The sequence below is a fragment of the Notamacropus eugenii genome, chromosome 3 (genome assembly GCF_028372415.1).
Source record: "Notamacropus eugenii isolate mMacEug1 chromosome 3, mMacEug1.pri_v2, whole genome shotgun sequence".
In the NCBI taxonomy this organism is placed as follows: domain Eukaryota; kingdom Metazoa; phylum Chordata; class Mammalia; order Diprotodontia; family Macropodidae; genus Notamacropus; species Notamacropus eugenii.
Genome location: NC_092874.1, coordinates 64,683,558 through 64,701,840, shown reverse-complemented (window position 1 = coordinate 64,701,840; position 18,283 = coordinate 64,683,558). Strand labels below are relative to the sequence as shown.

Below are 18,283 nucleotides of genomic sequence, written 5' to 3'. Positions count from 1 at the left end.
GCCTCAATTTCCTCATCTGTAAAATGAACTAGAGAATGACATGGCAAACCACTCCAGTATCTTTGCCAAGAAAATCCCACATGGGGTCATGAAGAGTTGGACATGACTGGCAGTGACTAAATAATACAGCAACAACAGTGAAAAGAATGCCAGATTTGGACTCAGGAGACCCAGGTTCAAATTCTGCCTGTCATTATTTGTATGACCTTAGAAAAGTCACTTCATTACTCTGGGCATCTGTTCCCCTAACTGTAAATTAAAGGGGTTGGATATGATGGCTACCAAGATCTCTTCCAGCTCTCTGTCTATGATTTTATGATCTTTATATGAAAAGTCTGTCCTGCAGCAGCAATGAAAATCCTCGTAGACACGTCCAGGGCATCTTTTTTAAAAGGAGAGAGGTCAATCTATTAATGAGTGTTGATGAAAAATTAAAAGCACGTTCTCTCAGTCTCTTTCAGTACTCTAATGTTAGGAGAGATAGTTTGGTATATTTAATCAATGATATTTATTAAGTGTTTACCATGTGCCAAGAATTGTGCTAAGCACTGAGAATATAAATACAAGCAAAAAGAAAGATCATCCCCAACCTAAGGAAGCTTATATTCAAATGGGAAAGACAGCCTTTAAAAGGGGGTGGGGAGAAGAGAGAGGAAAAAGGTGTCAGGCATGGGGGCATTCTGGACAAGGTTGGAGGAGTGTAGCATGGTGGGAAAGGAAGAGATCCTGGGCTCTCATTATGGCGGGTCTGGGAAGGAGCTGTCCAATCAGAGACAGGAGCATCAGAGGGTGGAAGGTACTTTCAAAGTGTGATGATCTTTCAGGAGGAAGATGTTTTCTGGAGGAATGCAGCAAGAATGCTACTGTGAAATGCAGGCAGGACTTAGAATCTAAGGATGCGAGTTTGAATTCTGGCTCTTCTACTTATTTCCTGGGTGATCTCGGCAGCCCTTCGTTCTTCTGGGCTGCAGTTGTCTCATCTTAAAATAAAGGGGCTGAACTAGATGATTTCTAGGGGCCTTTCTAGATCCAAATGTATGATTCTGCGATTATCTATGGACAGTTCTAAGAGGATAAGGAAGATGAGAGAGGTTACAAGTTCTATGCTGAACATCTCATTTAAGGATGCCTGGGGAAACTGTGCCTGTGAATATAAAAGGTAGAACACATCATGAAAAGCCAATTTGGCTAAACCATTTATTTTTTAAGAGCTAAAACTCATATAAAACAAAATAGAAATGACTAAGGAAAAAGGAATTAATAGGCATGATCTTGTTCCTCCACCTTCAAATGAAAGGGAAAACTGACATGGTTAAATGTATTCATTTGATATAGTATGGAATCATTTTCCTTCCTGAAAATCTTTAAGTGTGAAATACACCAAACCAACACGGATGGTTTAGATGACAGATGAAATGTCCTTCAGAGATTCTTTTAGATTTTAGAGCCCTAGGGCACAAAGGAGGTACTCAATAAATACTTACTTATACCTTGCTTATTATGAAGAGACATTGGTTCATTTCAATAATTTAGGCTTTATAGGGCATGGGAAGTTTTACGTTTGTCTTAGTACTCAAGGTGCCTAGCACAGTGCCTTGCACACAGCAAGCGCTCAATAAATGCTTGCTGAATTGAATTAAACCTGGACCTATACTTCAATGTATAAATGTAGGTTTTTCACACAAATTCTACAGAATAGCCCAAGGAAAATATATGATGAAATTTGAATTTTGCTATTACTACAATTACAATAATCATGTGAATTAATGCTAATACAAAGATATACATGTTATGGTAACCACAGGGCAGCTAACATAGGATGGAAGTCATAGCTATGAACAATGATGACAACTAGTACATCACAACCATAGAAATTATTTTTGAAAGACAAAAACTAAGTTTAGGACTGGTTCTCAGATATAGATGGAAAAAAACCACATGTGATTTCTTGTTCCTTGACTTTTTTTTGTATCTCCTCTTTTAAAAAATGTTTTTTTACTGCCTTTTTATGGCAAAATCCTGTATGGATATTAGGCTGTCATAACAAAAAAAAAAAAACCAATCAAAATGTTGGCTTCTATTGACACAGGACATAAGAATGCTCTTAAAAGCTCTTCTGTAAGGTATAGTTAAAACTACACTTTAGGAATATATCTATTTTATTTTTTTTTATTTTATTTTTCTGAGGAGGAATGGGTTATGGTGAAGATAGCAATTAGCCTCACAGAAAGGAAAACCTGGGTCCAAGTTTCTCCTTGGACAAATGCTAGCTGTGTGACCCTGGGTAGGTCATGTAATCTTTCAATGCCACAGAAAACTCTCTCAGACTATAAATTACAGATGATCTGAGTTGGTGAAGTTTTCTCACTGGGAATGTCCTATATATATATATCAACATTTTCTTACTAAGGTCTTAGGTAATAAGCACTTCTGTGCTTGATGGAAAACACCCCAGGATCCAAACATCCCCTCACTATTTTTGTTGTGCGTGTGTCTTGGAAACAAGACAAACTTAGCATTGCTACTGCTACGATATGCCCAACGCTTTACACTGAATATGATGTAAAGCACGAGCTGGCAAGCAACCCCCGAGGGTCAAATGCGGTTCATTGGACATTTTTTCACAAAAGATAAGAATAATTTTTACATTTTTGAATGCAATAAACTTTATTTACAAAATTTACAAATTTAGCTCCTGGTGGTACAAACACAGAACTGGCGACAGTTTGCCAACCCCTATTATAAAGCATAAAGCACAGCTTTAATATAATAGCATCACAATATCACTAATGGGAATAATTTTAGCAGAATCTCAGAACTAAAAGGGACCTCATGGTTTGTCTGGGCTAACCTGCCCATGAACAGGAATTTATTCTATAATATCTCTGGCACATGGCCACCTGATGCTTGAAGACTTTAATTAATGGGGAAACTCACAGTACATCCCTTCAAAAACTTGAAAGACAGCTACCATGTTTTATGAAGAAATCCAAGAATGCGTCTTCAAGCCGTAGATACGGAATTTTGCTTCAAGAGACATTCTTAGGCTGACAAACTTCTGGCTGCTATGAATAGCAGAATAAAAAGGTGAGATCCTTTGGTCCACATCTGGGATAACACGGTGGTAGCTTCCATAAATAAACTGAACACCAAACTTTTTATCAAAAGCGTAATGGTAATTATAAAATATATATTGGGTTTGGGGAGAGGAATGGGGGGAAGAGAAGAGAAAGGGGAAATAAGAGAACAAAACAGATCATCACTCCTATCTTTGATTGGTTTGTTTCTGGACAGTGTACAATATGTTCTGTTTAAGTCAAGTCAATGCTCAGTAAAATCTACAATTTGGGACAGATATTTTGGCACATCTAAATTTGGCACATCCCTACAGTCCATGCGATTTGGGGTATTGTGGGAGAATTGAGGCTCATTGATTGATTGAATTAGGAATGGAGGAACCATGCTACCTAAGAAGGAATGAAGCAACCCAGATCAGAAAAGGAGCACATCACAATTTCCATGCTAATCCAGCAGTGGACTTAGGTCTATGAGTGGCCACTGCACTTGCAGTCTGGATGAAATAGAGAGACTTAGTTTCAAAAACAAAAACCTGTAATTTCTATCCACTGTCACATTTAAAATCCTTCCTTTTCAATGTTCTCTTTTTGAGATTTTTTCATGACCAAGGAATATGCTTTGGACATTTTTCTTCTAGACACATTTGCTTATGTTTTCTCCCAAGTGAATCTGACTTGTCAAATTATCTAGTCTAGAATCTAACCTGAGATCTATTTTTCCAATGCTGCTGACCTCATGCCCTAATTTTGTAGCACTTTCAAATTTCATTAATGTCCTTATGTTTCCTGTTTCAGAAACCAGAAATCACATGCTTCACAACAATTCTTAGGATTTTTACTTCATCTATACCTCCCCTTAATTATTAGATTCTTATTCTACTTTCACTGATAACTGATATAATTTACTTCATACAGTTGTGAGGAAAAAGTTACATAAAATTTAAAGCCCTGTGTAATATAATTACTACTATCGGTCAATATCCTTCCTTCCCGGTATTTTTTTTTCTGGGATAGCATTTTTCTCTCTTTCTTCTAATACATGAGAATGGTATGATCATTAGCTTACTTATTCTCACAATATTGAGCCTATAAACAATCTTTTGAAACAGAATCTACAATCTATTCTCTTTTGAAACAGAATCTACAAAATCAATTTTCCCTGGCCTCTGTTTCCCCATATGTCCAGTGACGAAGCTAAACTATGTGACCTCTGCAGGTATGTCAATAGACTTCCCTATGAATCAACTCAACGTCCTTGTAACTGTCCAGACACTCTTTTTGCAGGTTATTGCTCTCATATCCACATCATTGTTTCCCCCTATTAAAATGTAAGCACCTTGAGGTCAGATCACATAAGATCATTTTATTTTGGCATTATCTATGCTTAGCACAGTGCCTGGTACATAGTCAGCATTTAAATGTTTTTTGCATTCATCCATTCATTCCAGCTCTCATTCCAGCTCTTGATTTATGATACAAAGATCCTAGTTCCACAGATTAAAATGTTGGTCTGCAATAATGCTTCACTTCTATCTGGACTTGGAAGATTTACAAAATGTTTTACATGCATCGTATCTCATTTGATTCTCACTACAACTCTGTGGGGTAGGTGCTATCACTATCTCTGTTTTACAAATAAGGAGACTGAAATTTAGCAGACAAGTATTCTCTCTGAGTCACACAATTATTAAATGTGTGTGTCAGGATTCTCTCCCCACCCCAGGCCCACATCTAGGCACCTCTTATCAAATAATTTCCCTAGATTTTCACCAACTTTCCTCTCTTTACAAAATAATCAATAAATTTCTAGTCAAGTCTTTATTGTCACACTGACGGTGCTATATTCACTTTAAAAAAATTATTCCTTGCCCTTCTTTGCTTTCTGAATTAAAATTAAGATGATTAACCTCATTTTAAAGTTTGATTTATTAACCATACCTTGCTATTTTTAATTCCATTAGTTCAGTCCAAATTCTCCTCTACCTATTTTCAAAGCTTTGTTTTCTTTAGCACTCCATCCTTTGATTAAAAAAGACTTCTTCTCCTGTATCTTACAATCTCTGAGACCCAAATGTCCTCTATAAACTACTCAGTCTTAGCATGCCATTAGTATTTAGGAAATAATGACGTTGAGCTAATCACAAGAAAAAGGCAGTGTCTCAAACAGTACACTGGGCATATCTTCCTAAAGAGGAGTCAGCACTTACCCATCACCCAGCAGCCAAACAGGATCAGCTGCATCATGGCCAAATCCCCTTGGTGAGAATTGCTGGATAGCTCAGATAACAAGCTAAGAGGCCACCTTGAGAAATTTCACATTTTAGACATGGGATGTCTGATCACACTGGTGGTTGGCATCCTGATTCCCCTGACAAAGTCTGCAAAATGTTCCTATAAAATACTGCCATGGCGCATGAAAAATCTGCCTATGAGCAGACACTATGACAAACCTGGATGAGGAAATTGAACACAGACACATTTGAAGCCTGAACCAAATCTTTGAGCATATGGAGCACGGAAAAAACAAAGGGCACTCCAGTGACTAAATCTTTAGTGCTCCTGAATCAGGGAAAGTGGAACTGAGAGGTATTTCAAGGTCATCTGGCTAAAACTCTCATCACAATATGACTATTTAAATTACCAGACCAAATTCTTCAGAAAATGAATTTGCCTGTGAATGTACTTTGCTGACATAGTTGCTGAGACGGCCTTAGCAGGTAAGGCTTATACAAAAGGCTTACTATTCTCTTAGAGGAAGAGAGTATTTCAGTCGTAGGCACACCCAAGGTAGGTGTTCAAGTTGAGAATGCGCAGTTCTAAATTACCTCTTGAAACATCCTCTGATGCCAGGCTACTTTCATGGCCAACCTTGGGGTCAGCTCTTTTCCATGACTGCCCATTATAAACCTAAATGTAGAATGAAATGAAGCCAAACCAGTCCCAAAGAGGTCTGCCCTTCAGCTTGGCAGTGGATGACTCAGTCAGACTTCCAGGACATTTTTCTTTAGCCTTGCCCTGTGAGTTTAAAATAAGCAAAAGAACATAACTATTCTTTCCTTGCTCTTGTATTCATGGTCCAAATTCAGTTGGCTTCACTTGGTGCTGTGTCAGCTCAAAAACTCAAGGGAGTGTCTCTCAAATCCCTGCCCTGGTCAGAGAAACTTCAATTATTCATTTCCTTATCATGTTCTTTGGCTGGTCTTATTCCTAATTAGCCTGTGGTTTCATTTATAACAGAAGAAAAAAGACACCTGTTTCTACCACCGCTTAAAATGTTGTATTGCAGTTCATCTATTTGTGTGTGTATATGATAAGGAGCAACCTCGTATAGTTGGAGAGAGGGTGGACCTCAGGACACTGGATTGAAGTCCTTCCTCTGACGCATACTGTCAGTGTGACCATGGGAAAATCACCTAGCCCCAATGCCCCAGGCAACTCAATAAGACTATAAGTACTGAAGAAATCACAGGTTTGGACCTCTCCCCCTTGTTCTTCAGCCTGGAAAAAACAAAATCCAATCTCTTCTAAGCATCTATTTGTTTCAACCTTTGTTATGACAAATGTTAAAGTAAATGGGAGAATAGGCCAGGCCTGATTTCTTCTCAAAGAAGCAGGCCCTTGCAAAGGGTCATTTGTGTGAAACTACTTCTGTTCTCCATGTTACATCCTGCCATAGGATTTGTTTTTCAAGTTTTGTTACTGCATCGTGAGAGAACTGAAGTTTTTCTTCTTCTTGTTAACAGTGACTGTAAACCTGCCACAGGCGGTGAGATGTGAGGTTTAAAATTTCAGCAAGATTTGGATGTGGGAGAGGGAGGGTATACTATCTCCTCTATAAGACTGGGTGAAGGTTCCATATTGACTGCAGGTCCATGATAGAATGCAGGACTTGGGTGGGGACTGAAGGGGAGAAGGAGGGATAGAGGTGATGAATGGGGAGAAAGCATCTCATAAAGGTGAACATAGAGGTTCATCCAAATGCAACAGCTTCCTGACATATACATACATGACTGGTTCTTTTTTTTTTCAATCTTACTCATCATGTTCTTTAATGGAATTAATAATCCCTCATTTAACTCTAGATTCATTAGTAAGCACTGAATTATCAAATAGTTGCTACTGCCTTTTAAATAGAACTTCAAATGAATTATTCTATACTAGGAGGGGACTAGTGCCTTAGTACATACAGTATGGGCCTTAGAGTCAGAAAAACCTGAGTCCGAATTCTTATTTAGACATTTACAGGCTGTGTGGTCCTGGGCTAGTCATTTATACTCTCTCAGCCTCAGTTTCCTAATCTGTAAAATGGGATTAATAACTGCATCCATCTCACAGGGTTGTTGTGAGGATCAAATGAGATGACATATACCATGTGTAGGTCATATAGTAAATCTTAAAGCACAATAAAAATGTTAGCTTTTGCATATTACAGATGAATCTAAAAATAAGATGCCCTGATGTAAATCTGAATTTAAAAAAAATTATAAAATTCATTTGAATGAAGAATTAAGTAATGTAAGCATATGTTGCAGGGTCCAAATATTCTTGAAGTAAGAAATCTCTGTTTAAAAATTCAAGTTGGTACAGAATTCATACACTCAGGGAAGGAAAGGAGACTCCTTCTTCCCCAACAATTTTTGCTTGGGATAGTGTAGAATGACAAGCTGAGGGAGCCAGGGGCCAGACGCCATTTGTCAGTGACAGCTGTTTGGACAGTTGGGGAGAGCCTCCTTCTAACTCCCTTACCAGTCTTTGCAGCTGACCTTTTCTATTGCCTGTGACTGGCAGACGCTGAGAATGACCTCCAAAGTTAGACATTTCAGAGTCACTTTTGACTCATCATTATCCCAGTCCTCCAGCCTTCCAGACCTTTGCTTAAATCCAAAGCCTCTCACTTCTCAACACATCTTAAATCCATCCTACATTCTCCCTCTTCCAGCCCAAGAGGTGAAGAATCATCTTTGCTTCTCTTTTAGCCCCATTCTCAGCTATGTCAAGAGGAATTGCTCTTTGTATGTGGATCCCTAGCACCTTACATAGTGTCCAATATATCGTCGGTACTTTAGATATATTTACGTGATTGCCTGTTGTCAAATAATCATAGAGTAAACCATTTTTATTGACTATCAGAGTTGACTGTCAGGGACTTTAGAATTCATCTAGTCCAAAACTTGCACTGGTTAGTAGCTGTTGTGGATGAAAACCCAAGTTTCCTGCCTAATACTCTGTCCATTTATACTGTACTGTCTCTGACCTGCCCCTGTCTTCAAAGCATCACCATGTTTTGGGTCTTTCTGTGATACAAACAGCAGATTCAAGATTCTCTCACTTGCTCATACAGTAGCTTCCTGACAAATTATGATGAGATACATATGTGACTGGTTCTTTTTTTCAATCTTACTCATCATGTTCTTTAACGGAATTAATAATCCCTCATTTAACTCTAGATTCATTAGTGAGCATTGAATTATCAAGTAGTTGCTACTACCTTTTCAACCGAAATTCAAATGAGCCATTCTATACTAGAAGGGGACTAAGTGCCTTAGTGCATTGGATCCAAAGTCCATTGGATGTTCACCTTGTTTCCTCCTTCTTGGTAGTTTCATCGAATACTCTTTCCTTCCTACTTCAGGGCACAGGATCATTGGCTTTTAGCTCCATATCTGGAAATGATTGCTTAGATGGAGTTATCTAGCCAAATGAGTCCTTTCCATTTGAAAGATGAGGAAACTGAGGCCCCTGGAAATCAGGTATCCAAGGTCATATAGGTTGTAATCATCAGAATTAGGATTTGCAACCAAGTCCTCCAAAGTCCCACCCTTTTCACTGTCCTATATTTCATCGATAATAATGTGTTTTAAGTCAAAGAGAGTCTTGCCTTAACACTTAAGCACCCTTAACACTCACCACCCTTCCTATTCTTCATATAGTTCTTAAAGTCTCAGGAAATCCTGTCTAAATAACTAGAAAAGGGGAGGCACTTTCCCCATCAAAATAGAACTCCTGCTCAATGATCTGCCCTGCCAAAAGCACTTGTCCCTTTGCTATGTAGTGATTACAGAGTGGGCTAGTGCAGAAATCATGGAATTAGGAGTTAGGAGGTCTGAAACCTAATCTTGGCTCCCAAACTTTGTGAGCTTTAGGCAAATAACTGAGCCTGTGCCACACTTTTCTTATCTGTGAAATGGGGATAATGATATCTGCCTGACTTGATGGACTTCTGTGAGGGTCTAATGAGATAATGCAATATATCTAATGAGGTAATCTGAACCTTGAAAAAAAATATAGACTATTTCAGTCAACATCATTATAATAATATCTGTGCATAATGGTGCAAATTAATGGAAGGAAGCAGGGATCAAGGCAATCTGAAAGATTGCTCTTTTCTCAGCTTCTGAGCAGCCTTTTCTGGGCTTACTCAGAAGATTGTCTTCTACTGTCTCCACCTCACTTGGCTTCAATCCTTCCGTAAACATTTAATCATATGTGTAGTATGGAGAAGGCACTCTTATTGGAACTGGAAACAGACAAAAAATGAAACACTTTTTACCCTCAAGGAGCTTACATCCCACGGGGGGTGGGAGTGTGGCATGGGAAATCAATATAGATACATAGAAGATGAAATACAAGCTAGATACAAAGCAATTTCTGTTGGGGGTTGGAACTTGCAATTCAGGGGGCCAGTAATCAATTAATAAGCATTTATTAAGTGCCTACTATGTGTCAGGCATCAGACTGGGCCTAGTGGAGGATATGGCACTAAAGCCAAATATTGAATTTGCATTAGATGATCTTCTAAGGTCCTGTCCAATTCTAAATCCAATGACCACAGGAGAAAGGTCAGGTTCTTCACTCTCATAATACCCTAAGACACTGAACTAGCAGATCACACACTAAACAAGCTATAGGCTTATTATGATTCGACTTACCTGTACAGTATGCGTTAAAGACAACTCTTGATTGTCCATTCTGGAATCATTTGGAGAACATCTGCCAAACTCCTCTACTACTATCCACTGGGTTAGGGCCCTTTATGAACTCTGCAACATGGCTTGGGTTAAGGGACTACAGTCTTGTTTTAATAGAAAGAGCAAAACAGAATAGGAGGGTAATTATGCTGTTGGTTCAGAAACAAAAGTCAGATAATGTCTCATAAAACCAAATAGAAATGACTTTTGAATTGTCTACATCATCACTGTTTCCTCCTATTTTGTACATAATAAATAATAATAATGATGATAATAATAGTACATCTGTATGGCATTCTGTTTTTTTGAGTCGATTTCATATCCCTTATCTCATTATGTCACACACACACATACACACACACTGTGAGATGTGGCTGATTGTCCTCAATTTGAGTATCACATTGGATCTCATCATCTGTCTGTGTTCCTCCTTTTCTAAGGTTCAGTGTGGATTCATGTGCAATCAATTATACAAGACATGACTTAAGTCCCTACCAGCACAAACCACAAAACAGCCACAAATCTAAGAGAAAAGCATTTAAGACATAAAAACAATGTAATTATCAGAAAATAAAGTAGTGGACTCACCATCTCCTTAAAAGAGACATAACCCCCTCCATGGAGAATCCTTTACTCTAGTAGGTGAAATATAAAAACAAATAACTCTAACATAGATATGATAAAGGTAAAGGAAAGGTCACATAGAAAGCTATGAAAAATGAGACAATGGAAGATTTCATTTAGCTGGGTTGTGCTTGGAGGCCAAGGAAAGTTTCATGGAGGAGCTAGACTGGTTGTGGAGGCCTTTGGTGATCAGGATGTGTGTGTGTATGTGTGTGTGTGTGTGTCTGTGTGTGTGTGTGTGTGTGTGTTTGTGTGTGTGTGTATGTCCTTCATTGCTGAAGAAGACCATGCCATCAGAGAAATAATGACATGACTTGCACTTGACTTTGTTTTGAGTGAGGGAGGGCTATGCAGGTCACCAGCCTCACTTCTTCTCCACAGCCATCTGAATCCGGTGCCTGGATATTCATCAGGATGACTGGAGATGACCCTGGATGCACTGGGAGGCCCTGGCCCTTTAGGCCAAGGTCTTCGTAGGCACTCACTTAGGGTGAGGCAACAACTGTTCATTGAATAGGCCTGTTTAAGAAGTAACCAGGGCATGGCCCCTTTAATGAGGTCAAGAAAAGAAAGCTATCAGGCTGGGTTGGAAACAGCAACAGCAACAGGTACTACTGATAATCACTCTCAAGCCAGGAAGGTCCAGAACAGTCCTCAGCAGCCCTAATGGAGTCCCAGTTTCAGAGTGCAGTAGGCTGTCATCATTTCTCTGATGGCCATTGTATCTGTTTTGGCCAGAAACCCTAAGGGGCCTCCCCTCCTAGATCTATTTTTTTAAAAAGGCCATTCTTCGCTTCATTTCTTAATTACACCTTAATCACTGGACGGGAGCTGCCTCAATCAAACCGAGACCTATTAAAGACCGTAGCTTAAAAAGCCCAAGGTCTCCCCCTGCATCCTGGGCCATCTCCAATTGTCCTGATAGATATCTGGCCACTGGACCCAGATGGCTCTGGAGGAGAAAGTGGTGACTTTGCATAGCCCTCCCTCACTTAAATCCAATTCACTTGCATGTCAGTGCATCAAGAAAAAAGTTCTAGAGTAGTCAATGATCTCTGCTTTACACTGGATCTAGGTCAGATGTGGCAAACTAAGGTAAACCACTCACTCCCTCAAACTGTGGCCAGGATACTCACTTCTAAAGCAGCACTGGGAAGGGAGAGACAAGGCATGGAGCCAGGAATGTAACCAAGGCACCTTGATGACCAAGGAAGGAAGATACCATCATCTGGGACTCCTGGGTCTAAGTATCAAGGCAGCAGGAGATGCTCCCAAATCAGTTCAGCTGAGGGGCTAAAGGCCAATATTGGATTGGACCTCGTAGGTCTTTTTATAGGAAGGGGACAGGTTTGGAGAACAGAACCTTAAACCTACTGCCTCACACATAGAAGGCACTTCATAAATGGTTGTGGACTTGCCTTGTTTTCTGTTGTGCTGGCGCTCTGCCCAAAGGGAATGGAAAATTCCCTTTTTTGTAAATGTAAATGTAAAAATCCCTCTGAGTTCACAGGCAAGGAGATACTCATCAGACAGGACAGTTTCTAGCCTGGAACGTTTCAAGAAGAGAAATTTCCAAGTGTTATATGGCAGAGAGGGTTGGGAAGAAGGGTTTGGGGAGAACCAGGGTTAATGGAGAAGGGGCAGGACAGAATTAAATGGGCATCAGATAGAAGGAAGGGGCATGACTAAGAAATAGAGAGCCTGTGAGATATAGAAAGATAGACCAGTAATATTCCAGAACTAAATTATAGGGCTGCCCTATCAGAAATGATTGGTGAATTAATTGAATTATACCCAAAGTTCTTTAGGATTTTAGAAAACATTTTATTCCTACATAAAAGTAATTTAAAAAAAAAAGTCATTAAACATTCTAATTTGAAATCGAGTATCTATTATTACTGTGTTTGATTAACTCTTCATGGAGATAGCCATTGGGACTGGAGAATTTCATTTGCATAAGGACTTCTGGGATGAGGGGCCTCCCTCCACCCAAGCAACTGGACTTAGAGAGCTGTCCAGAGAAAAGGAGAGGTTAATAACTCACCCAAGGATAACTCAGTAGTATGGGTTAGAGGTAAGACTTGAACCCTCGTCTTTGTGGCTTTGAAGCCAGCTCTCTGCCCACTCTACCACCCTGCCTCTCAACAATCTTCACATATAACAGAAACCCCTTCATTGGATAGATGAAGAAATTAAGCCTCTGAGAGGTTAAGTGCCCAGGGTCACAGAGCTAGTTAGCAAGAAAAGGCTGTAGCGATCATCATCCTCAATTCCTTCATTTTACAGGTGGTAAAATGGAACTAGAAAGACCCAGGGGTAGGGCACTTCACTGCACACCAAGAGGGTCCTATTTCATATTCAGATGCCCCCTCAAAAAGAAAAAAAACAAAGGCTCAATGCGTATAGGTAATAATAGCTAAGAGGATGACAGTTACTTCATTCTTCCATCTTCCAAAGCTACATATCTTTATCATCATGTATATATGTGGTGTGTGTGTGTGTGTGTGTGTGTGTGTGTGTGTGTGTGTATGCATGGCATAGGGTAGGGTGGGAGGGGAGGGTCATCTATTGGCAAAAATTAGGTCTGCTTGATGTTACAACAATAATACCACTGATGTAGGACTTCAAGGATTTTGAAGTGATTTACACATCCTGATGTGCTCAACAACCTTCTTTCCTCCCACCCCCAGCACAATTAGCTATCTGTATTGGCTCCTGGATCCTTCCCATACCCAGCTAATCATCTCAACCCTCAATTTCCCTAGCAAACCTTTTCTCTATTCTCTCCCCAAATCCTTTCTTCCCTAAGTCTGGCCATTTGCCCATAAGCCATCTCAACCCCTTGCCCCCAAAGACCCACAGTGCTCTTTGTTTCTCAGTGCTTTTGGAGCTCTGTCTTTTCATTTACCTACACATCAGCACATTAAACAAGGCAGGATCAGAGAGTTCCTAAGAACAGATTACTTTTTAGCCCCAGAAAACAAGCAGTGTCACAGAAGAATTGAGCGGTTATAGCCACACTTGCAAACAGAAATCCATATAAATTATTTCTGCTTTTTAGGCTTGATTCAGTATGACAACTCCTATTACTGTTGACCCAAAGAATCACAAAAGCCCTCCTGTGCCCTGCTGTCAGGGATGGTAATCCACATGCTTCCAGGGAAATCCCTTTTCCATAGGAAGAATGCCTCGGTTAAGACCCTTGCTGTCTGCGAGACTGTGATTGCTAAGCCCAGGGAACCTGTCCAGAGGCAATCTCAGTATTAGTCAGTTACCACTGGGTGGCCCTTTTCCTAAGAATTAAAACAGTATCCCTCAAGTTCCTGCCTGCCCACAGTGTTCTGCGAGAGCTGCTATGTAAACCGAATCAGGAAGGAAACTGATAACCTTAGAGAAACAACAGTGACGGGCTCACATGGGCATGCCCAGTCATCCATAGTCTACCATGCAGAACAAAACTGGTCCACACCCCTCCCCCCGCCCCCAATCCCTTGTTTAAATAGGGTGCAATGAAATGGAAACAAAAGAAAGAATTTGCACGCCTGGCTTTTTCCTACTCTCTTAATATGCCATGGACACATGGCCACTCTGTCCCTGCATGTTTTATCCCACATCCCACCCTCCCTATAGCTAATAATAACTATTTACATAAATTTATATTACAAATATAAAATTTATGTTATATACATATATATCATATATTTATAGAAATACATAATTATATAAATATATGATCTATTTATATTATGTAAATATATTATTTATGCTTTATGCATGTATTATATATTATTTATGTATGCATAGATAATATATGCATATATTAGAATACATATATAAATAATGGATATTTATATGTATATTATATATAAGTATATAATATATACTATTTCTATTATATTGATATGTAATATATTTATATTATAAAATATACTTATGTTGTGTAAATATGTTATATATTTATGTTATAAATATATACTTATACCAGCCTTTAAGGTTTTCAAAGCACTTCTCATATTAATACATTCAATTCTCACAATGCCCTGTGAGGCTGGTGCTATTATTATCCTCATTTTTCATAAGATGAGGAAACTGAGGCACACCAACATTCAGTGACTTGCTTATGATCTCAGATCATGGAAGTATCTGATACAGGACTCAAATTCAGGACTTCTTTGACTCCAAGCCGTGCATTATGCCCATTGAGTCATCCAGGTGCAGTATCATCAGGAAAAGCTGACATTTACTTGGGACTTCCTTCCCTTTTTGGAATAGAGCTGGATTTTTCTATGATAGGTTTTAAGAGAACCCCTGCCTTTTAACACAGCCTTTGAACTTATTCAAGAATTCTATATTGGAAATTTTGTATCTTTTAAAACTCTCAAGAGAAACATGTTCAGCTTAGGTGTAGGGGGTAACACACTACTACCACCAGTACTGGTCACCAGCACCACTCCCACTATTAAGACCACAGCAGTGGTGACAAGGAGGATGAAGATGACAATGATGATGGCTACTACTATTCCTAATACTACTACTAGGGAACAGGGACTGCGCTTGATTTCACTGGTCTAGGGTGCCCCCTCTACCAATGTGGGGTAGTGAGTTCTCTGCAGCTTAGAGTCCTTGGAGAGCTCCCTGAAGCACTGAGGGGTTGAGAGATGAACCAGCAAGAGTCATTTTTCTTGCGCAGATGGTGTTTTTTCCTCTTAAGCACAGATACTTGGGTGAGGAGGCACAATGGATAGATCACTGGCCCTGGAATCAGGAAGATCTGAATTCAAATCCATCCTCAGACACTTACTAGCTGAGGGATTCTGGACAGGTCACTTAAAACTGTCTGCCGTGGTTTCCTCAACTGCAAAATGAAAATCATAATAGTCAGCTACCTCATAGGGTGGTTGAAAGGACAGAAGAGAGAATATTTGTAAAGCGCTTAGCACAGAGCTCGACACATAGAGAGCATTTGACAAGCGTTTACTGACTGGAGTATCTGGCAAAGTCAAGATCTGAATTCAGATTTCCTGATTTCATGTCCAGTCCTTTCTGCTTCACTATGCTCTCCAACAGATGTGAGCTGCTTGAGGACAGGGACTGTTTTTGCCTTTCTCTGCATCCCGAGGGCATGGCTCAGCACTAGTACAGTAAGGGCTACCTAAGTGCTTGCCAACTGACTCCCATGAGAAGCATGGCATGGGTCAAAACCCACAGGGATGGGCATCAGTGCCAGCACAGAAGAAAGGAGAGACATGTAAATGACTCCACCTAACACCAGTGCATGAAATGATGCAACAGCAAGGGAGTTGTTAAGTATTGCAACCATAAACCAGCATTTATATAAATCAATTTAAAGTTCTCAAAGAACTTTATGAATTTTACATTGACAACAACCGTGTAAGGTAGGTGTTATTGTTGATGAGGAAACGGATGCTGAGCTAGGTTAAGTGCCTTGTTCAAAGTCACTCAGCTAGTAAGTGTCTGAGGCATCATTCCCACTCAGGGCTTCTCCTGAATCCAGGTCTGGCATTTGGTCCACTTCATCACCTTGCAGCCTTAATAACCAAGGGCCATGGCATGAGCCAAACCTATGTTCTATGTCATCCGACATTCTGCATGTTTTTGGTCCTAAGAGATATACACCTACGTATGTATGTATGGGAGGTATATAAGTAAGGATGACTTTGTTATCCTTTTTAAGGTTTAATTTCAAGCATCCATGGCCATGGCAATGTCTAGTTTCCAGGTGTTAGATATAACTCCCAGAATAGACCCAAGGATCCTAGATAGTAATTCCTAGAATTATAGTGACAGGCAGTCCTACTGAGGCTGTGCAGTGAGATATGGGGTGACATGTGACACTCACTGCGCTTACACCTAATGACGATATTGCTAAAGGTAACAATACCTGTGAGCTTAATGTTGGCAGGATGCCTTCTTCTGGTCAATGGGTGGGGAGCTCAGGGGAATATGATAGTGTGATGCTGTGCATGCCTTGACTGGCCCCCATTAGGTCCTCAGGGGGCAATCTACGTTGGCCTCAACCAGTCCCCACTGAGGATCACGCAGCTGTGGTAGTTCCTACTATGTTCTCATCAGCTCCTGTGAGGAAGGTGATTAGGGAATGCTGTAGGAGCTGGTGCTCCCGTTATCAGCAATCCATTTGAGAAGACTAGACTAGAATAAAGTAAGATTATTAAGCCCTCCAAAGTTGTCTTCCTGTCCTTCCTGTCTGCCCAGATCGAGAGTGAATCTATTACAGGCTGGAATTCAAGAACTCCAATGACTCCTGTGTTGTTATCTGTGAAACACATACAAACATATGCATGTATATAGACACTTGTACAAAACACATGCACACAATGCACATATACACAGATGTGCAATACACATACATGCACACACATAACACATATCTATGCACACAGACAGTATGTTCACACACAAACATACTACATACACACAACATGTATTATGTATTCACATGTACACAAATATGCATACACAAACACATGCACATACATATGCCTATAAAATATGTGGTGCATACATGCACACATACATATACATATATATGCACATACACATACACACACACACACCCATTTCACACCTAAAAATCAAACTGGACACAAAGCTAACATTCCTCATAAGGAAGAACTGTTACATCGATGAGACAGGGATAAACTTCTGTTATGGCCTGTCTCGTTGGTGTGTGAGTTTTCAGCTTTCTCTCTGCTAAGAGAAGTTCAAGACTAGTCAGAAGGTGAGGAAGAGATCTGCAGGACAGAGAAGCCCGCTCAATGCATGACATCATGTTGCACAGGGAGCCATGACTATGCCTCTATGTACAGTCAGACCTGGTCAAGATCTTCAGTGCTTCTTTCATTCCTCTGAGCACTTTTCAGTCTGTCCCTTTATTCACCACTGCATAAGGTAGTTGAGGTCAGAAAAAGAATTTTTCATTACATAGGTCCTGGAGACAGTTGGCAGCTGCCAGTCAGACTTAAGCTGCTTACCAGTTACAAAGCCCATAGAGTACAAATGGGGGAGGAGGAGAAGGGAGCCCATGCCAACATCAAATTATCTCAGTTGCCTTAACTGGGCATTAAATAATCATTTGGGCTGGAACACATTTTTGCCATGGCAGAGTGAACCAGACTTTGCTCAAACATTTGACTGGGTCAGTCCAGTTTTGTGGTGGATATAAATCACACACACACACACACACACACACACACACACACACGCACACACACACACACTTTTTTTACTTCTCCAAAGCCTCATTTTGGGGGGAATGGGTGATAGACGTAGCCAAAGACAACTCCCAATAATTAACATAGAAATCAACATATTTACAAATTCTATGATAATATAGCATAATGAGATAATTACGGGAAAAGCAAAAGAACCTACATGTTCTAAAATGTTTATAGCAGCTCTCTTTGTGGTGGCAAAGAATTGGAAATTGCAAGGATGCCCATTAACTGGGGAAGGACTGGATAAGTTAGAGTATATTATCGCAATGAAATACTACTGTGCTGAAAGAAATGATGAGCTCAATGATCTTAGAAAATGTGGAAAGACTTACATGAAATAATGAAGAGTGAAATGAGC

The 18,283-nt window shown here is 39.9% G+C and overlaps 1 pseudogene; it reads left to right on the top strand.

Annotated features, from left to right (window-relative positions):
• The first annotated feature begins 669 nt into the window (after positions 1-669).
• LOC140531811 (vitamin K-dependent protein C pseudogene) overlaps positions 670-18,283 on the top strand; it is a 130,495-nt pseudogene continuing 112,881 nt past the window's right edge.